The 21,462-nt window shown below is 46.7% G+C and overlaps 11 non-coding genes across 11 annotated transcripts; all 11 read right to left on the minus strand.

The window, feature by feature from the left end:
• Positions 1 to 1,560: 1,560 nt before the first annotated feature.
• On the minus strand, positions 1,561 to 1,642 carry trnal-aag (transfer RNA leucine (anticodon AAG)). Its single transcript has one exon. It is a non-coding gene; the product is annotated as a tRNA-Leu (tRNA).
• Positions 1,643 to 3,267: 1,625 nt separating this feature from the next.
• trnal-aag (transfer RNA leucine (anticodon AAG)) lies at positions 3,268 to 3,349 on the minus strand. The gene has a single exon. It is a non-coding gene; the product is annotated as a tRNA-Leu (tRNA).
• Positions 3,350 to 4,974: 1,625 nt separating this feature from the next.
• Positions 4,975 to 5,056, minus strand: trnal-aag (transfer RNA leucine (anticodon AAG)). Its single transcript has one exon. It is a non-coding gene; the product is annotated as a tRNA-Leu (tRNA).
• Positions 5,057 to 6,681: 1,625 nt separating this feature from the next.
• Positions 6,682 to 6,763, minus strand: trnal-aag (transfer RNA leucine (anticodon AAG)). The gene has a single exon. It is a non-coding gene; the product is annotated as a tRNA-Leu (tRNA).
• Positions 6,764 to 8,388: 1,625 nt separating this feature from the next.
• Positions 8,389 to 8,470, minus strand: trnal-aag (transfer RNA leucine (anticodon AAG)). The gene has a single exon. It is a non-coding gene; the product is annotated as a tRNA-Leu (tRNA).
• Positions 8,471 to 10,095: 1,625 nt separating this feature from the next.
• trnal-aag (transfer RNA leucine (anticodon AAG)) lies at positions 10,096 to 10,177 on the minus strand. Its single transcript has one exon. It is a non-coding gene; the product is annotated as a tRNA-Leu (tRNA).
• A 1,625-nt stretch (positions 10,178 to 11,802) lies between these two features.
• trnal-aag (transfer RNA leucine (anticodon AAG)) lies at positions 11,803 to 11,884 on the minus strand. The gene has a single exon. It is a non-coding gene; the product is annotated as a tRNA-Leu (tRNA).
• A 1,625-nt stretch (positions 11,885 to 13,509) lies between these two features.
• trnal-aag (transfer RNA leucine (anticodon AAG)) lies at positions 13,510 to 13,591 on the minus strand. The gene has a single exon. It is a non-coding gene; the product is annotated as a tRNA-Leu (tRNA).
• A 1,625-nt stretch (positions 13,592 to 15,216) lies between these two features.
• On the minus strand, positions 15,217 to 15,298 carry trnal-aag (transfer RNA leucine (anticodon AAG)). The gene has a single exon. It is a non-coding gene; the product is annotated as a tRNA-Leu (tRNA).
• Positions 15,299 to 16,923: 1,625 nt separating this feature from the next.
• trnal-aag (transfer RNA leucine (anticodon AAG)) lies at positions 16,924 to 17,005 on the minus strand. The gene has a single exon. It is a non-coding gene; the product is annotated as a tRNA-Leu (tRNA).
• A 1,625-nt stretch (positions 17,006 to 18,630) lies between these two features.
• Positions 18,631 to 18,712, minus strand: trnal-uag (transfer RNA leucine (anticodon UAG)). The gene has a single exon. It is a non-coding gene; the product is annotated as a tRNA-Leu (tRNA).
• Between the last annotated feature and the right edge of the window lie 2,750 nt (positions 18,713 to 21,462).

Here is a 21,462-nt window from a genome sequence, read left to right on the forward strand (position 1 = left end):
GACCTTTGAGTCGAGGATTTTCCATTGAACGAATCAAATAAATGGACTTTCTGAGCAATATTCATGCGACGAGGTGGCCGAGTGTTTGAGGGGATGGATTCCTAATCCATTGTGCTCTGCACGCATGGTTTTGTATCTCATTCGCGCCATTATTGCATTTTCCGTTTGATACGTCGCTTCCTCCCTGAAATTCAACCAGATGTCTTGGGCCTCGCTCCAATCCGAAGCCACGGTGGATGAATTTTGCATTGCTCGCTGATCTCTGCTCAAATCAGCAAGGAAAAATTGGTGCACGGAGGTGTTGCGAGTGTAAGATGTGAATAACGTGAAGGATCAAGAAAGTGCACAATTACGCCCCGGTAAAGCGAGTATCTGTCCACAGATAATACCTGACCTGCAGAGTGTTGCCAGCAGTTTCTGGATTTATTTTTGAGCTTTCACTATAGCCGTTTTCCTGACAACTTGAAACTTTACTCAAGGGCGCAGCTTCAAGCACAACTTTCTTGAGCTCTACTCACACACAACATCGCTCTTTACTTTCCGACACACTCGCTTTAAAATCTGGCTTATCCGCACACAGCTTCCTGCGCCACGAAGATTTGAAACACCTTTCGCTCTTGGCCAGCAATCGCTCCTTTTTCGCCACAGGCGCTCTTTACATTTATCCTCTACTCGATTCAATCCCATGTTTAAACAGAACTATTAAGATCAAGGCGGAATACTTCCGATCTTCCTGGGCCGCCCCAACTTGCCAAATGTGCACCTCTCAACCGCCACTCGCAGCTCTGTCGCGCTGCCCGTCGGTCACGCAACTCAACTGCTGAAAGAAAAAATCCAAAAAGCATCAAAACAAAATCCAGTTCTTCAGTTACCATCACCTGGATCACAAGATTCGACAAGTAAAATTCGTGAACAATCGGGCGGCTGTCTTTCCAGAGGCCAGCCCTGCTTTCATCGTGTTTGTCTGTCGAGCGGTCACGCAGATCGAAATGTGTCGACTGGTTTCCAGGCGCAAATGAACATTGGTGCGAATCGGACATCTGCCCAATAGAAACAGTGGTCACAGCAGAACAAATTTAAACGCGTGAGATCATGAAAGTGAATGCTGGGGTCGGCAATGCCGCAGGATAGTTTCCATGAAGTGGAAGGAAGAAAGGAAAGGCGGCATATTGGCTGTGGAAGGAAGAAAAAGTTGGGAAAACAGGCCAGTTTGAACTGTGGAGCATCAAGTACAGGCATGTGAGAGTACTGGATTTGAAGGAATGGTTAGGTTTCTGCCAGCAACAAAAAAAAATTCTTTTTTGTGCAAAAGATTGATTTCTTGCTGCATTCTATTAGTGTATGTGGTAGAGAACAAAAGAGGTAATCGAAACTATACTGCAGCTCGTATTCATACCGAACAAACTGCGACCTCAACGCAGAGAATGGACGAGGATACGATCAAGGCGAAGCGCATCAGGTGGGGCAGTCATGCCCGAACAACAGCAATGTCGCGCCCGGTGCTGCTTGGAAAAGAAGGATGTTTGGTGATGAGGAAAAAATAGCAAGCACTTTACACGTTGGCAGCGGTGGGATTCGAACCCACGCCCCTGAAGAAACTGGAGCCTTAATCCAGCGCCTTAGACCGCTCGGCCACGCTCCCACGTGTCAAAGTTCTGCCTTCAGAATCTGATATCTGGTGATTGAAATGTGGTTTTCTTGCATTTTGACATTTGAGTCGAGGATTTTCCATTGAACGAATCAAATAAATGGACTTTCTGAGCAATATTCATGCGACGAGGTGGCCGAGTGTTTGAGGTGATGGATTCCTAATCCATTGTGCTATGCACGCATGGTTTTATATCTCATTCGTGCCATTATTGCATTTACCGTTTGATGCGTCGCTTCCTTCCTGAAATTCAACCAGATGTCTTGGGCCTCGCTCCAATCCGAAGCCACGGTGGATGAATTTTGCATTGCTCGCTGATCTCTGCTCAAATCAGCAAGGAAAAATTGGTGCACGGAGGTGTTGCGAGTGTAAGATGTGAATAACGTGAAGGATCAAGAAAGTGCACAATTACGCCCCGGTAAAGCGAGTATCTATCCACAGATAATACCTGACCTGCTGAGTGTTGCCAGCAGTTTCTGGATTTAATTTTGAGCTTTCACTATAGCCGTTTTCCTGACAACTTGAAACTTTACTCAAGGGCGCAGCTTCAAGCACAACTTTCTTGAGCTCTACTCACACACAACATCGCTCTTTACTTTCCGACACACTCGCTTTAAAATCTGGCTTATCCGCACACAGCTTCCTGCGCCACGAAAATTTGAAACACCTTTCGCTCTTGGCCTGCAATCGCTCCTTTTTCGCCACAGGCGCTCTTTACATTTATCCTCTACTCGATTCAATCCCATGTTTAAACAGAACTATTAAGATCAAGGCGGAATACTTCCGATCTTCCTGGGCCGCCCCAACTTGCCAAATGTGCACCTCTCAACCGCCACTCGCAGCTCTGTAGCGCTGCCCGTCGGTCACGCAACTCAACTGCTGAAAGAAAAAATCCAAAAAGCATCAAAACAAAATCCAGTTCTTCAGTTACCATCACCTGGATCACAAGATTCGACAAGTAAAATTCGTGAACAATCGGGCGGCTGTCTTTCCAGAGGCCAGCCCTGCTTTCATCGTGTTTGTCTGTCGAGCGGTCACGCAGATCGAAATGTGTCGACTGGTTTCAAGGCGCAAATGAACATTGGTGCGAATCGGACATCTGCCCAATAGAAACAGTGGTCACAGCAGAACAAATTTAAACGCGTGAGATCATGAAAGTGAATGCTGGAGTCGGCAATGCCGCAGGATAGTTTCCATGAAGTGGAAGGAAGAAAGGAAAGGCGGCATATTGGCTGTGGAAGGAAGAAAAAGTTGGGAAAACAGGCCAGTTTGAACTTTGGAGCATCAAGAACAGGCATGTGAGAGTGCTGGATTTGAAGGAATGGTTCGGTTTTTGCCAGCAACAAAAAATATTTCTTTTTTGTGCAAAAGATTGATTTCTTGCTGCATTCTATTAGTGTATGTGGTAGAGAGCAAAAGAGGTAATCGAAACTATACTGTCGCTCGTATTCAAACCGAACAAACTGCGACCTCAACGCAGAGCATGGACGAGGATACGATCAAGGCGAAGCGCATCAGGTGGGGCAGTCATGCCCGAACAACAGCAATGTCGCGCCCGGTGCTGCTTGGAAAAGAAGGATGTTTGGTGATGAGGAAAAAATAGCAAGCACTTTACACGCTGGCAGCGGTGGGATTCGAACCCACGCCCCCGAAGAGACTGGAGCCTTAATCCAGCGCCTTAGACCGCTCGGCCACGCTACCACGTGTCAAAGGTCTGCCTTCAGAATCTGATATCTGGTGATTGAAATGTGGTTTTCTTGCATTTTGACCTTTGAGTCGAGGATTTTCCATTGAACGAATCAAATAAATGGACTTTCTGAGCAATATTCATGCGACGAGGTGGCCGAGTGTTTGAGGTGATGGATTCCTAATCCATTGTGCTCTGCACGCATGGTTTTGTATCTCATTCGCGCCATTATTGCATTTTCCGTTTGATACGTCGCTTCCTTCCTGAAATTCAACCAGATGTCTTGGGCCTCGCTCCAATCCGAAGCCACGGTGGATGAATTTTGCATTGCTCGCTGATCTCTGCTCAAATCAGCAAGGAAAAATTGGTGCACGGAGGTGTTGCGAGTGTAAGATGTGAATAACGTGAAGGATCAAGAAAGTGCACAATTACGCCCCGGTAAAGCGAGTATCTGTCCACAGATAATACCTGACCTGCAGAGTGTTGCCAGCAGTTTCTGGATTTATTTTTGAGCTTTCACTATAGCCGTTTTCCTGACAACTTGAAACTTTACTCAAGGGCGCAGCTTCAAGCACAACTTTCTTGAGCTCTACTCACACACAACATCGCTCTTTACTTTCCGACACACTCGCTTTAAAATCTGGCTTATCCGCACACAGCTTCCTGCGCCACGAAAATTTGAAACACCTTTCGCTCTTGGCCAGCAATCGCTCCTTTTTCGCCACAGGCGCTCTTTACATTTATCCTCTACTCGATTCAATCCCATGTTTAAACAGAACTATTAAGATCAAGGCGGAATACTTCCGATCTTCCTGGGCCGCCCCAACTTGCCAAATGTGCACCTCTCAACCGCCACTCGCAGCTCTGTCGCGCTGCCCGTCGGTCACGCAACTCAACTGCTGAAAGAAAAAATCCAAAAAGCATCAAAACAAAATCCAGTTCTTCAGTTACCATCACCTGGATCACAAGATTCGACAAGTAAAATTCGTGAACAATCGGGCGGCTGTCTTTCCAGAGGCCAGCCCTGCTTTCATCGTGTTTGTCTGTCGAGCGGTCACGCAGATCGAAATGTGTCGACTGGTTTCAAGGCGCAAATGAACATTGGTGCGAATCGGACATCTGCCCAATAGAAACAGTGGTCACAGCAGAACAAATTTAAACGCGTGAGATCATGAAAGTGAATGCTGGAGTCGGCAATGCCGCAGGATAGTTTCCATGAAGTGGAAGGAAGAAAGGAAAGGCGGCATATTGGCTGTGGAAGGAAGAAAAAGTGGGGAAAACAGGCCAGTTTGAAATGTGGAGCATCAAGTACAGGCATGTGAGAGTGCTGGATTTGAAGGAATGGTTCGGTTTTTGCCAGCAGCAAAAAATATTTCTTTTTTGTGCAAAAGATTGATTTCTTGCTGCATTCTATTAGTGTATGTGGTAGAGAACAAAAGAGGTAATCGAAACTATACTGTAGCTCGTATTCAAACCGAACAAACTGCGACCTCAACGCAGAGCATGGACGAGGATACGATCAAGGCGAAGCGCATCAGGTGGGGCAGTCATGCCCGAACAACAGCAATGTCGCGCCCGGTGCTGCTTGGAAAAGAAGGATGTTTGGTGATGAGGAAAAAATAGCAAGCACTTTACACGTTGGCAGCGGTGGGATTCGAACCCACGCCCCCGAAGAGACTGGAGCCTTAATCCAGCGCCTTAGACCGCTCGGCCACGCTACCACCTGTCAAAGCTCTGCCTTCAGAATCTGATATCTGGTGATTGAAATGTGGTTTTCTTGCATTTTGACCTTTGAGTCGAGGATTTTCCATTGAACGAATCAAATAAATGGGCTTTCTGAGCAATATTCATGCGACGAGGTGGCCGAGTGTTTGAGGTGATGGATTCCTAATCCATTGTGCTCTGCACGCATGGTTTTGTATCTCATCCGCGCCATTATTGCATTTACCGTTTGATGTGTCGCTTCCTTCCTGAAATTCAACCAGATGTCTTGGGCCTCGCTCCAATCCGAAGCCACGGTGGATGAATTTTGCATTGCTCGCTGATCTCTGCTCAAATCAGCAAGGAAAAATTGGTGCACGGAGGTGTTGCGAGTGTAAGATGTGAATAACGTGAAGGATCAAGAAAGTGCACAATGACGCCCCGGTAAAGCGAGCATCTGTCCACAGATAATACCTGAGCTGCTGAGTGTTGCCAGCAGTTTCTGGATTTATTTTTGAGCTTTCACTATAGCCGTTTTCCTGACAACTTGAAACTTTACTCAAGGGCGCAGCTTCAAGCACAACTTTCTTGAGCTCTACTCACACACAACATCGCTCTTTACTTTCCGACACACTCGCTTTAAAATCTGGCTTATCCGCACACAGCTTCCTGCGCCACGAAAATTTGAAACACCTTTTGCTCTTGGCCAGCAATCGCTCCTTTTTCGCCACAGGCGCTCTTTACATTTATCGTCTACTCGATTCAATCCCATGTTTAAACAGAACTATTAAGATCAAGGCGGAATACTTCCGATCTTCCTGGGCCGCCCCAACTTGCCAAATGTGCACCTCTCAACCGCCACTCGCAGCTCTGTCGCGCTGCCCGTCGGTCACGCAACTCAACTGCTGAAAGAAAAAATCCAAAAAGCATCAAAACAAAATCCAGTTCTTCAGTTACCATCACCTGGATCACAAGATTCGACAAGTAAAATTCGTGAACAATCGGGCGGCTGTCTTTCCAGAGGCCAGCCCTGCTTTCATCGTGTTTGTCTGTCGAGCGGTCACGCAGATCGAAATGTGTCGACTGGTTTCAAGGCGCAAATGAACATTGGTGCGAATCGGACATCTGCCCAATAGAAACAGTGGTCACAGCAGAACAAATTTAAACGCGTGAGATCATGAAAGTGAATGCTGGAGTCGGCAATGCCGCAGGATAGTTTCCATGAAGTGGAAGGAAGAAAGGAAAGGCGGCATATTGGCTGTGGAAGGAAGAAAAAGTTGGGAAAACAGGCCAGTTTGAACTTTGGAGCATCAAGAACAGGCATGTGAGAGTGCTGGATTTGAAGGAATGGTTCGGTTTTTGCCAGCAACAAAAAATATTTCTTTTTTGTGCAAAAGATTGATTTCTTGCTGCATTCTATTAGTGTATGTGGTAGAGAGCAAAAGAGGTAATCGAAACTATACTGTCGCTCGTATTCAAACCGAACAAACTGCGACCTCAACGCAGAGCATGGACGAGGATACGATCAAGGCGAAGCGCATCAGGTGGGGCAGTCATGCCCGAACAACAGCAATGTCGCGCCCGGTGCTGCTTGGAAAAGAAGGATGTTTGGTGATGAGGAAAAAATAGCAAGCACTTTACACGCTGGCAGCGGTGGGATTCGAACCCACGCCCCCGAAGAGACTGGAGCCTTAATCCAGCGCCTTAGACCGCTCGGCCACGCTACCACGTGTCAAAGCTTTGCCTTCAGAATCTGATATCTGGTGATTGAAATGTGGTTTTCTTGCATTTTGACCCTTGAGTCGAGGATTTTCCATTGAACGAATCAAATAAATGGTCTTTCTGAGCAATATTCATGCGACGAGGTGGCCGAGTGTTTGAGGTGATGGATTCCTAATCCATTGTGCTCTGCACGCATGGTTTTGTATCTCATCCGCGCCATTATTGCATTTACCGTTTGATGCGTCGCTTCCTTCCTGAAATTCAACCAGATGTCTTGGGCCTCGCTCCAATCCGAAGCCACGGTGGATGAATTTTGCATTGCTCGCGGATCTCTGCTCAAATCAGCAAGGAAAAATTGGTGCACGGAGGTGTTGCGAGTGTAAGATGTGAATAACGTGAAGGCTCAAGAAAGTGCACAATGACGCCCCGGTAAAGCGAGTATCTATCCACAGATAATACCTGACCTGCTGAGTGTTGCCAGCAGTTTCTGGATTTATTTTTGAGCTTTCACTATAGCCGTTTTCCTGACAACTTGAAACTTTACTCAAGGGCGCAGCTTCAAGCACAACTTTCTTGAGCTCTACTCACACACAACATCGCTCTTTACTTTCCGACACACTCGCTTTAAAATCTGACTTATCCGCACACAGCTTCCTGCGCCACGAAAATTTGAAACACCTTTCGCTCTTGGCCTGCAATCGCTCCTTTTTCGCCACAGGCGCTCTTTACATTTATCCTCTACTCGATTCAATCCCATGTTTAAACAGAACTATTAAGATCAAGGCGGAATACTTCCGATCTTCCTGGGCCGCCCCAACTTGCCAAATGTGCACCTCTCAAACGCCACTCGCAGCTCTGTAGCGCTGCCCGTCGGTCACGCAACTCAACTGCTGAAAGAAAAAATCCAAAAAGCATCAAAACAAAATCCAGTTCTTCAGTTCCCATCACCTGGATCACAAGATTCGACAAGTAAAATTCGTGAACAATCGGGCGGCTGTCGTTCCAGAGGCCAGCCCTGCTTTCATCGTGTTTGTCTGTCAAGCGGTCACGCAGATCGAAATGTGTCGACTGGTTTCAAGGCGCAAATGAACATTGGTGCGAATCGGACATCTGCCCAATAGAAACAGTGGTCACAGCAGAACAAATTTAAACGCGTGAGATCATGAAAGTGAATGCTGGAGTCGGCAATGCCGCAGGATAGTTTCCATGAAGTGGAAGGAAGAAAGGAAAGGCGGCATATTGGCTGTGGAAGGAAGAAAAAGTTGGGAAAACAGGCCAGTTTGAACTGTGGAGCATCAAGTACAGGCATGTGAGAGTGCTGGATTTGAAGGAATGGTTAGGTTTTTGCCAGCAACAAAAAATATTTCTTTTTTGTGCAAAAGATTGATTTCTTGCTGCATTCTATTAGTGTATGTGGTAGAGAACAAAAGAGGTAATCGAAACTATCCTGTAGTTCGTATTCAAACCGAACAAACTGCGACCTCAACGCAGAGCATGGACGAGGATACGATCAAGGCGAAGCGCATCAGGTGGGGCAGTCATGCCCGAACAACAGCAATGTCGCGCCCGGTGCTGCTTGGAAAAGAAGGATGTTTGGTGATGAGGAAAAAATAGCAAACACTTTACACGCTGGCAGCGATGGGATTCGAACCCACGCCCCCGAAGAGACTGGAGCCTTAATCCAGCGCCTTAGACCGCCCGGCCACGCTACCACCTGTCAAAGGTCTGCCTTCAGAATCTGATATCTGGTGATTGAAATGTGGTTTTCTTGCATTTTGACCTTTGAGTCGAGGATTTTCCATTGAACGAATCAAATAAATGGGCTTTCTGAGCAATATTCATGCGACGAGGTGGCCGAGTGTTTGAGGTGATGGATTCCTAATCCATTGTGCTCTGCACGCATGGTTTTGTATCTCATCCGCGCCATTATTGCATTTACCGTTTGATGTGTCGCTTCCTTCCTGAAATTCAACCAGATGTCTTGGGCCTCGCTCCAATCCGAAGCCACGGTGGATGAATTTTGCATTGCTCGCTGATCTCTGCTCAAATCAGCAAGGAAAAATTGGTGCACGGAGGTGTTGCGAGTGTAAGATGTGAATAACGTGAAGGATCAAGAAAGTGCACAATTACGCCCCGGTAAAGCGAGTAACTGTCCACAGATAATACCTGACCTGCTGAGTGTTGCCAGCAGTTTCTGGATTTATTTTTGAGCTTTCACTATAGCCGTTTTCCTGACAACTTTAAACTTTACTCAAGGGCGCAGCTTCAAGCACAACTTTCTCGAGCTCTACTCACACACAACATCGCTCTTTACTTTCCGACACACTCGCTTTAAAATCTGGCTTATCCGCACACAGCTTCCTGCGCCACGAAAATTTGAAACACCTTTCGCTCTTGGCCTGCAATCGCTCCTTTTTCGCCACAGGCGCTCTTTACATTTATCGTCTACTCGATTCAATCCCATGTTTAAACAGAAATATTAAGATCAAGGCGGAATACTTCCGATCTTCCTGGGCCCCCCCAACTTGCCAAATGTGCACCTCTCAACCGCCACTCGCAGCTCTGTCGCGCTGCCCGTCGGTCACGCAACTCAACTGCTGAAAGAAAAAATACAAAAAGCATCAAAACAAAATCCAGTTCTTCAGTTACCATCACCTGGATCACAAGATTCGACAAGTAAAATTCATGAACAATCGGGCGGCTGTCTTTCCAAAGGCCAGCCCTGCTTTCATCGTGTTTGTCTGTCGAGCGGTCACGCAGATCGAAATGTGTCGACTGGTTTCAAGGCGCAAATGAACATTGGTGCGAATCGGACATCTGCCCAATAGAAACAGTGGTCACAGCAGAACAAATTTAAACGCGTGAGATCATGAAAGTGAATGCTGGAGTCGGCAATGCCGCAGGATAGTTTCCATGAAGTGGAAGGAAGAAAGGAAAGGCGGCATATTGGCTGTGGAAGGAAGAAAAAGTGGGGAAAACAGGCCAGTTTGAACTGTGGAGCATCAAGTACAGGCATGTGAGAGTGCTGGATTTGAAGGAATGGTTCGGTTTTTGCCAGCAGCAAAAAATATTTCTTTTTTGTGCAAAAGATTGATTTCTTGCTGCATTCTATTAGTGTATGTGGTAGAGAACAAAAGAGGTAATCGAAACTATACTGTAGCTCGTATTCAAACCGAACAAACTGCGACCTCAACGCAGAGCATGGACGAGGATACGATCAAGGCGAAGCGCATCAGGTGGGGCAGTCATGCCCGAACAACAGCAATGTCGCGCCCGGTGCTGCTTGGAAAAGAAGGATGTTTGGTGATGAGGAAAAAATAGCAAGCACTTTACACGTTGGCAGCGGTGGGATTCGAACCCACGCCCCCGAAGAAACTGGAGCCTTAATCCAGCGCCTTAGAACGCTCGGCCACGCTACCACCTGTCGAAGCTCTGCCTTCAGAATCTGATATCTGGTGATTGAAATGTGGTTTTCTTGCATTTTGACCTTTGAGTCGAGGATTTTCCATTGAACGAATCAAATAAATGGGCTTTCTGAGCAATATTCATGCGACGAGGTGGCCGAGTGTTTGAGGTGATGGATTCCTAATCCATTGTGCTCTGCACGCATGGTTTTGTATCTCATCCGCGCCATTATTGCATTTACCGTTTGATGTGTCGCTTCCTTCCTGAAATTCAACCAGATGTCTTGGGCCTCGCTCCAATCCGAAGCCACGGTGGATGAATTTTGCATTGCTCGCTGATCTCTGCTCAAATCAGCAAGGAAAAATTGGTGCACGGAGGTGTTGCGAGTGTAAGATGTGAATAACGTGAAGGATCAAGAAAGTGCACAATGACGCCCCGGTAAAGCGAGCATCTGTCCACAGATAATACCTGAGCTGCTGAGTGTTGCCAGCAGTTTCTGGATTTATTTTTGAGCTTTCACTATAGCCGTTTTCCTGACAACTTGAAACTTTACTCAAGGGCGCAGCTTCAAGCACAACTTTCTTGAGCTCTACTCACACACAACATCGCTCTTTACTTTCCGACACACTCGCTTTAAAATCTGGCTTATCCGCACACAGCTTCCTGCGCCACGAAAATTTGAAACACCTTTTGCTCTTGGCCAGCAATCGCTCCTTTTTCGCCACAGGCGCTCTTTACATTTATCGTCTACTCGATTCAATCCCATGTTTAAACAGAACTATTAAGATCAAGGCGGAATACTTCCGATCTTCCTGGGCCGCCCCAACTTGCCAAATGTGCACCTCTCAACCGCCACTCGCAGCTCTGTCGCGCTGCCCGTCGGTCACGCAACTCAACTGCTGAAAGAAAAAATCCAAAAAGCATCAAAACAAAATCCAGTTCTTCAGTTACCATCACCTGGATCACAAGATTCGACAAGTAAAATTCGTGAACAATCGGGCGGCTGTCTTTCCAGAGGCCAGCCCTGCTTTCATCGTGTTTGTCTGTCGAGCGGTCACGCAGATCGAAATGTGTCGACTGGTTTCAAGGCGCAAATGAACATTGGTGCGAATCGGACATCTGCCCAATAGAAACAGTGGTCACAGCAGAACAAATTTAAACGCGTGAGATCATGAAAGTGAATGCTGGAGTCGGCAATGCCGCAGGATAGTTTCCATGAAGTGGAAGGAAGAAAGGAAAGGCGGCATATTGGCTGTGGAAGGAAGAAAAAGTTGGGAAAACAGGCCAGTTTGAACTGTGGAGCATCAAGTACAGGCATGTGAGAGTGCTGGATTTGAAGGAATGGTTAGGTTTTTGCCAGCAACAAAAAATATTTCTTTTTTGTGCAAAAGATTGATTTCTTGCTGCATTCTATTAGTGTATGTGGTAGAGAACAAAAGAGGTAATCGAAACTATCCTGTAGTTCGTATTCAAACCGAACAAACTGCGACCTCAACGCAGAGCATGGACGAGGATACGATCAAGGCGAAGCGCATCAGGTGGGGCAGTCATGCCCGAACAACAGCAATGTCGCGCCCGGTGCTGCTTGGAAAAGAAGGATGTTTGGTGATGAGGAAAAAATAGCAAACACTTTACACGCTGGCAGCGATGGGATTCGAACCCACGCCCCCGAAGAGACTGGAGCCTTAATCCAGCGCCTTAGACCGCCCGGCCACGCTACCACCTGTCAAAGGTCTGCCTTCAGAATCTGATATCTGGTGATTGAAATGTGGTTTTCTTGCATTTTGACCTTTGAGTCGAGGATTTTCCATTGAACGAATCAAATAAATGGGCTTTCTGAGCAATATTCATGCGACGAGGTGGCCGAGTGTTTGAGGTGATGGATTCCTAATCCATTGTGCTCTGCACGCATGGTTTTGTATCTCATCCGCGCCATTATTGCATTTACCGTTTGATGTGTCGCTTCCTTCCTGAAATTCAACCAGATGTCTTGGGCCTCGCTCCAATCCGAAGCCACGGTGGATGAATTTTGCATTGCTCGCTGATCTCTGCTCAAATCAGCAAGGAAAAATTGGTGCACGGAGGTGTTGCGAGTGTAAGATGTGAATAACGTGAAGGATCAAGAAAGTGCACAATTACGCCCCGGTAAAGCGAGTAACTGTCCACAGATAATACCTGACCTGCTGAGTGTTGCCAGCAGTTTCTGGATTTATTTTTGAGCTTTCACTATAGCCGTTTTCCTGACAACTTTAAACTTTACTCAAGGGCGCAGCTTCAAGCACAACTTTCTCGAGCTCTACTCACACACAACATCGCTCTTTACTTTCCGACACACTCGCTTTAAAATCTGGCTTATCCGCACACAGCTTCCTGCGCCACGAAAATTTGAAACACCTTTCGCTCTTGGCCTGCAATCGCTCCTTTTTCGCCACAGGCGCTCTTTACATTTATCGTCTACTCGATTCAATCCCATGTTTAAACAGAAATATTAAGATCAAGGCGGAATACTTCCGATCTTCCTGGGCCCCCCCAACTTGCCAAATGTGCACCTCTCAACCGCCACTCGCAGCTCTGTCGCGCTGCCCGTCGGTCACGCAACTCAACTGCTGAAAGAAAAAATACAAAAAGCATCAAAACAAAATCCAGTTCTTCAGTTACCATCACCTGGATCACAAGATTCGACAAGTAAAATTCATGAACAATCGGGCGGCTGTCTTTCCAAAGGCCAGCCCTGCTTTCATCGTGTTTGTCTGTCGAGCGGTCACGCAGATCGAAATGTGTCGACTGGTTTCAAGGCGCAAATGAACATTGGTGCGAATCGGACATCTGCCCAATAGAAACAGTGGTCACAGCAGAACAAATTTAAACGCGTGAGATCATGAAAGTGAATGCTGGAGTCGGCAATGCCGCAGGATAGTTTCCATGAAGTGGAAGGAAGAAAGGAAAGGCGGCATATTGGCTGTGGAAGGAAGAAAAAGTGGGGAAAACAGGCCAGTTTGAACTGTGGAGCATCAAGTACAGGCATGTGAGAGTGCTGGATTTGAAGGAATGGTTCGGTTTTTGCCAGCAGCAAAAAATATTTCTTTTTTGTGCAAAAGATTGATTTCTTGCTGCATTCTATTAGTGTATGTGGTAGAGAACAAAAGAGGTAATCGAAACTATACTGTAGCTCGTATTCAAACCGAACAAACTGCGACCTCAACGCAGAGCATGGACGAGGATACGATCAAGGCGAAGCGCATCAGGTGGGGCAGTCATGCCCGAACAACAGCAATGTCGCGCCCGGTGCTGCTTGGAAAAGAAGGATGTTTGGTGATGAGGAAAAAATAGCAAGCACTTTACACGTTGGCAGCGGTGGGATTCTAACCCACGCCCCCGAAGAAACTGGAGCCTTAATCCAGCGCCTTAGAACGCTCGGCCACGCTACCACCTGTCGAAGCTCTGCCTTCAGAATCTGATATCTGGTGATTGAAATGTGGTTTTCTTGCATTTTGACCTTTGAGTCGAGGATTTTCCATTGAACGAATCAAATAAATGGGCTTTCTGAGCAATATTCATGCGACGAGGTGGCCGAGTGTTTGAGGTGATGGATTCCTAATCCATTGTGCTCTGCACGCATGGTTTTGTATCTCATCCGCGCCATTATTGCATTTACCGTTTGATGTGTCGCTTCCTTCCTGAAATTCAACCAGATGTCTTGGGCCTCGCTCCAATCCGAAGCCACGGTGGATGAATTTTGCATTGCTCGCTGATCTCTGCTCAAATCAGCAAGGAAAAATTGGTGCACGGAGGTGTTGCGAGTGTAAGATGTGAATAACGTGAAGGATCAAGAAAGTGCACAATGACGCCCCGGTAAAGCGAGCATCTGTCCACAGATAATACCTGAGCTGCTGAGTGTTGCCAGCAGTTTCTGGATTTATTTTTGAGCTTTCACTATAGCCGTTTTCCTGACAACTTGAAACTTTACTCAAGGGCGCAGCTTCAAGCACAACTTTCTTGAGCTCTACTCACACACAACATCGCTCTTTACTTTCCGACACACTCGCTTTAAAATCTGGCTTATCCGCACACAGCTTCCTGCGCCACGAAAATTTGAAACACCTTTTGCTCTTGGCCAGCAATCGCTCCTTTTTCGCCACAGGCGCTCTTTACATTTATCGTCTACTCGATTCAATCCCATGTTTAAACAGAACTATTAAGATCAAGGCGGAATACTTCCGATCTTCCTGGGCCGCCCCAACTTGCCAAATGTGCACCTCTCAACCGCCACTCGCAGCTCTGTCGCGCTGCCCGTCGGTCACGCAACTCAACTGCTGAAAGAAAAAATCCAAAAAGCATCAAAACAAAATCCAGTTCTTCAGTTACCATCACCTGGATCACAAGATTCGACAAGTAAAATTCGTGAACAATCGGGCGGCTGTCTTTCCAGAGGCCAGCCCTGCTTTCATCGTGTTTGTCTGTCGAGCGGTCACGCAGATCGAAATGTGTCGACTGGTTTCAAGGCGCAAATGAACATTGGTGCGAATCGGACATCTGCCCAATAGAAACAGTGGTCACAGCAGAACAAATTTAAACGCGTGAGATCATGAAAGTGAATGCTGGAGTCGGCAATGCCGCAGGATAGTTTCCATGAAGTGGAAGGAAGAAAGGAAAGGCGGCATATTGGCTGTGGAAGGAAGAAAAAGTTGGGAAAACAGGCCAGTTTGAACTGTGGAGCATCAAGTACAGGCATGTGAGAGTGCTGGATTTGAAGGAATGGTTAGGTTTTTGCCAGCAACAAAAAATATTTCTTTTTTGTGCAAAAGATTGATTTCTTGCTGCATTCTATTAGTGTATGTGGTAGAGAACAAAAGAGGTAATCGAAACTATCCTGTAGTTCGTATTCAAACCGAACAAACTGCGACCTCAACGCAGAGCATGGACGAGGATACGATCAAGGCGAAGCGCATCAGGTGGGGCAGTCATGCCCGAACAACAGCAATGTCGCGCCCGGTGCTGCTTGGAAAAGAAGGATGTTTGGTGATGAGGAAAAAATAGCAAACACTTTACACGCTGGCAGCGATGGGATTCGAACCCACGCCCCCGAAGAGACTGGAGCCTTAATCCAGCGCCTTAGACCGCCCGGCCACGCTACCACCTGTCAAAGGTCTGCCTTCAGAATCTGATATCTGGTGATTGAAATGTGGTTTTCTTGCATTTTGACCTTTGAGTCGAGGATTTTCCATTGAACGAATCAAATAAATGGGCTTTCTGAGCAATATTCATGCGACGAGGTGGCCGAGTGTTTGAGGTGATGGATTCCTAATCCATTGTGCTCTGCACGCATGGTTTTGTATCTCATCCGCGCCATTATTGCATTTACCGTTTGATGTGTCGCTTCCTTCCTGAAATTCAACCAGATGTCTTGGGCCTCGCTCCAATCCGAAGCCACGGTGGATGAATTTTGCATTGCTCGCTGATCTCTGCTCAAATCAGCAAGGAAAAATTGGTGCACGGAGGTGTTGCGAGTGTAAGATGTGAATAACGTGAAGGATCAAGAAAGTGCACAATGACGCCCCGGTAAAGCGAGTATCTGTCCACAGATAATACCTGAACTGCTGAGTGTTGCCAGCAGTTTCTGGATTTATTTTTGAGCTTTCACTATAGCCGTTTTCCTGACAACTTGAAACTTTACTCAAGGGCGCAGCTTCAAGCACAACTTTCTCGAGCTCTACTCACACACAACATCGCTCTTTACTTTCCGACACACTCGCTTTAAAATCTGGCTTATCCGCACACAGCTTCCTGCGCCACGAAAATTTGAAACACCTTTCGCTCTTGGCCTGCAATCGCTCCTTTTTCGCCACAGGCGCTCTTTACATTTATCGTCTACTCGATTCAATCCCATGTTTAAACAGAAATATTAAGATCAAGGCGGAATACTTCCGATCTTCCTGGGCCCCCCCAACTTGCCAAATGTGCACCTCTCAACCGCCACTCGCAGCTCTGTCGCGCTGCCCGTCGGTCACGCAACTCAACTGCTGAAAGAAAAAATACAAAAAGCATCAAAACAAAATCCAGTTCTTCAGTTACCATCACCTGGATCACAAGATTCGACAAGTAAAATTCATGAACAATCGGGCGGCTGTCTTTCCAAAGGCCAGCCCTGCTTTCATCGTGTTTGTCTGTCGAGCGGTCACGCAGATCGAAATGTGTCGACTGGTTTCAAGGCGCAAATGAACATTGGTGCGAATCGGACATCTGCCCAATAGAAACAGTGGTCACAGCAGAACAAATTTAAACGCGTGAGATCATGAAAGTGAATGCTGGAGTCGGCAATGCCGCAGGATAGTTTCCATGAAGTGGAAGGAAGAAAGGAAAGGCGGCATATTGGCTGTGGAAGGAAGAAAAAGTTGGGAAAACAGGCCAGTTTGAACTGTGGAGCATCAAGTACAGGCATGTGAGAGTGCTGGATTTGAAAGAATGGTTAGGTTTTGGCCAGCAACAAAAAATATTTCTTTTTTGTGCAAAAGATTGATTTCTTGCTGCATTCTATTAGTGTATGTGGGAGAGAACAAAAGAGGTAATCGAAACTATACTGTAGCTCGTATTCAAACCGAACAAACTGCGACCTCAACGCAGAGCATGGACGAGGATACGATCAAGGCGAAGCGCATCAGGTGGGGCAGTCATGCCCGAACAACAGCAATGTCGCGCCCGGTGCTGCTTGGAAAAGAAGGATGTTTGGTGATGAGGAAAAAATAGCACGCACTTTACACGCTGGCAGCGGTGGGATTCGAACCCACGCCCCCGAAGAGACTGGAGCCTTAATCCAGCGCCTTAGACCGCTCGGCCACGCTACCACCTGTCAAAGCTCTGCCTTCAGAATCTGATATCTGGTGATTGAAATGTGGTTTTCTTGCATTTTGACCTTTGAGTCGAGGATTTTCCATTGAACGAATCAAATAAATGGTCTTTCTGAGCAATATTCATGCGACGAGGTGGCCGAGTGTTTGAGGTGATGGATTCCTGATCCATTGTGCTCTGCACGCATGGTTTTGTATCTCATCCGCGCCATTATTGCATTTACCGTTTGATGTGTCGCTTCCTTCCTGAAATTCAACCAGATGTCTTGGGCCTCGCTCCAATCCGAAGCCACGGTGGATGAATTTTGCATTGCTCGCTGATCTCTGCTCAAATCAGCAAGGAAAAATTGGTGCACGGAGGTGTTGCGAGTGTAAGATGTGAATAAAGTGAAGGATCAAGAAAGTGCACAATTACGCCCCGGTAAAGCGAGTATCTGTCCACAGATAATACCTGACCTGCTGAGTGTTGCCAGCAGTTTCTGGATTTATTTTTGAGCTTTCACTATAGCCGTTTTCCTGACAACTTGAAACTTTACTCAAGGGCGCAGCTTCAAGCACAACTTTCTTGAGCTCTACTCACACACAACATCGCTCTTTACTTTCCGACACACTCGCTTTAAAATCTGGCTTATCCGCACACAGCTTCCTGCGCCACGAAAATTTGAAACACCTTTCGCATTTGGCCAGCAATCGCTCCTTTTTCGCCACAGGCGCTCTTTACATTTATCGTCTACTCGATTCAATCCCATGTTTAAACAGAACTATTAAGATCAAGGCGGAACACTTCCGATCTTCCTGGGCCGCCCCAACTTGCCAAATGTGCACCTCTCAACCGCCACTCGCAGCTCTGTAGCGCTGCCCGTCGGTCACGCAACTCAACTGCTGAAAGAAAAAATCCAAAAAGCATCAAAACAAAATCCAGTTCTTCAGTTACCATCACCTGGATCACAAGATTCGACAAGTAAAATTCGTGAACAATCGGGCGGCTGTCTTTCCAGAGGCCAGCCCTGCTTTCATCGTGTTTGTCTGTCAAGCGGTCACGCAGATCGAAATGTGTCGACTGGTTTCAAGGCGCAAATGAACATTGGTGCGAATCGAACATCTGCCCAATAGAAACAGTGGTCACAGCAGAACAAATTTAAACGCGTGAGATCATGAAAGTGAATGCTGGAGTCGGCAATGCCGCAGGATAGTTTCCATGAAGTGGAAGGAAGAAAGGAAAGGCGGCATATTGGCTGTGGAAGGAAGAAAAAGTTGGGAAAACAGGCCAGTTTGAACTGTGGAGCATCAAGTACAGGCATGTGAGAGTGCTGGATTTGAAGGAATGGTTAGGTTTTTGCCAGCAACAAAAAATATTTCTTTTTTGTGCAAAAGATTGATTTCTTGCTGCATTCTATTAGTGTATGTGGTAGAGAACAAAAGAGGTAATCGAAACTATACTGTAGCTCGTATTCAAACCGAACAAACTGCGACCTCAACGCAGAGCATGGACGAGGAGACGATCAAGGCGAAGCGCATCAGGTGGGGCAGTCATGCCCGAACAACAGCAATGTCGCGCCCGGTGCTGCTTGGAAAAGAAGGATGTTTGGTGATGACGAAAAAATAGCAAGCACTTTACATGTTGGCAGCGGTGGGATTCGAACCCACGCCCCCGAAGAGACTGGAGCCTAAATCCAGCGCCTTAGACCGCTCGGCCACGCTACCACGTGTCAAAGCTCTGCCTTCAGAATCTGATATCTGGTGATTGAAATGTGGTTTTCTTGCATTTTGACCTTTGAGTCGAGGATTTTCCATTGAACGAATCAAATAAATGGACTTTCTGAACGATATTCATGCGACGAGGTGGCCGAGTGTTTGTGGTGATGGATTCCTAATCCATTGTGCTCTGCACGCATGGTTTTGTATCTCATTCGCGCCATTATTGCATTTACCGTTTGATGCGTCGCTTCCTTCCTGAAATTCAACCAGATGTCTTGGGCCTCGCTCCAATCCGAAGCCACGGTGGATGAATTTTGCATTGCTCGCTGATCTCTGCTCAAATCAGCAAGGAAAAATTGGTGCACGGAGGTGTTGCGAGTGTAAGATGTGAATAAAGTGAAGGATCAAGAAAGTGCACAATTACGCCCCGGTAAAGCGAGTATCTGTCCACAGATAATACCTGACCTGCTGAGTGTTGCCAGCAGTTTCTGGATTTATTTTTGAGCTTTCACTATAGCCGTTTTCCTGACAACTTGAAACTTTACTCAAGGGCGCAGCTTCAAGCACAACTTTCTTGAGCTCTACTCACACACAACATCGCTCTTTACTTTCCGACACACTCGCTTTAAAATCTGGCTTATCCGCACACAGCTTCCTGCGCCACGAAAATTTGAAACACCTTTCGCTCTTGGCCTGCAATCGCTCCTTTTTCGCCACAGGCGCTCTTTACATTTATCGTCTACTCGATTCAATCCCATGTTTAAACAGAACTATTAAGATCAAGGCGGAATACTTCCGATCTTCCTGGGCCGCCCCAACTTGCCAAATGTGCACCTCTCAACCGCCACTCGCAGCTCTGTAGCGCTGCCAGTCGGTCACGCAACTCAACTGCTGAAAGAAAAAATCCAAAAAGCATCAAAAAAAAATCCAGTTCTTCAGTTACCATCACCTGGATCACAAGATTCGACAAGTAAAATTCGTGAACAATCGGGCGGCTGTCTTTCCAGAGGCCAGCCCTGCTTTCATCGTGTTTGTCTGTCGAGCGGTCACGCAGATCGAAATGTGTCGACTGGTTTCAAGGCGCAAATGAACATTGGTGCGAATCGGACATCTGCCCAATAGAAACAGTGGTCACAGCAGAACAAATTTAAACGCGTGAGATCATGAAAGTGAATGCTGGAGTCGGCAATGCCGCAGGATAGTTTCCATGAAGTGGAAGGAAGAAAGGAAAGGCGGCATATTGGCTGTGGAAGGAAGAAAAAGTGGGGAAAACAGGCCAGTTTGAACTGTGGAGCATCAAGTACAGGCATGTGAGAGTGCTGGATTTGAAGGAATGGTTAGGTTTTTGCCAGCAACAAAAAATATTTCTTTTTTGTGCAAAAGATTGATTTCTTGCTGCATTCTATTAGTGTATGTGGTAGAGAACAAAAGAGGTAATCGAAACTATACTGTAGCTCGTATTCAAACCGAACAAACTGCGACCTCAACGCAGAGCATGGACGAGGATACGATCAAGGCGAAGCGCATCAGGTGGGGCAGTCATGCCCGAACAACAGCAATGTCGCGCCCGGTGCTGCTTGGAAAAGAAGGATGTTTGGTGATGAGGAAAAAATAGCAAGCACTTTACACGCTGGCAGCGATTTGATTCGAACCCACGCCCCCGAAGAGACTGGAGCCTTAATCCAGCGCCTAAGACCGCTCGGCCACGCTACCACCTGTCAAAGCTCTGCCTTCAGAATCTGATATCTGGTGATTGAAATGTGGTTTTCTTGCATTTTGACCTTTGAGTCGAGGATTTTCCATTGAACGAATCAAATAAATGGACTTTCTGAGCAATATTCATGCGACGAGGTGGCCGAGTGTTTGAGGTGATGGATTCCTAATCCATTGTGCTCTGCACGCATGGTTTTGTATCTCATTCGCGCCATTATTGCATTTACCGTTTGATGCGTCGCTTCCTTCCTGAAATTCAACCAGATGTCTTGGGCCTCGCTCCAATCCGAAGCCACGGTGGATGAATTTTGCATTGCTCGCTGATCTCTGCTCAAATCAGCAAGGAAAAATTGGTGCACGGAGGTGTTGCGAGTGTAAGATGTGAATAACGTGAAGGATCAAGAAAGTGCACAATTACGCCCCGGTAAAGCGAGTATCTGTCCACAGATAATACCTGACCTGCTGAGTGTTGCCAGCAGTTTCTGGATTTATTTTTGAGCTTTCACTATAGCCGTTTTCCTGACAACTTGAAACTTTACTCAAGGGCGCAGCTTCAAGCACAACTTTCTTGAGCTCTACTCACACACAACATCGCTCTTTACTTTCCGACACACTCGCTTTAAAATCTGGCTTATCCGCACACAGCTTCCTGCGCCACGAAAATTTGAAACACCTTTCGCTCTTGGCCTGCAATCGCTCCTTTTTCGCCACAGGCGCTCTTTACATTTATCGTCTACTCGATTCAATCCCATGTTTAAACAGAACTATTAAGATCAAGGCGGAATACTTCCGATCTTCCTGGGCCGCCCCAACTTGCCAAATGTGCACCTCTCAACCGCCACTCGCAGCTCTGTCGCGCTGCCCGTCGGTCACGCAACTCAACTGCTGAAAGAAAAAATCCAAAAAGCATCAAAACAAAATCCAGTTCTTCAGTTACCATCACCTGGATCACAAGATTCGACAAGTAAAATTCGTGAACAATCGGGCGGCTGTCTTTCCAGAGGCCAGCCCTGCTTTCATCGTGTTTGTCTGTCGAGCGGTCA

Source organism: Heptranchias perlo, chromosome 35 (genome assembly GCF_035084215.1).
Source record: "Heptranchias perlo isolate sHepPer1 chromosome 35, sHepPer1.hap1, whole genome shotgun sequence".
In the NCBI taxonomy this organism is placed as follows: domain Eukaryota; kingdom Metazoa; phylum Chordata; class Chondrichthyes; order Hexanchiformes; family Hexanchidae; genus Heptranchias; species Heptranchias perlo.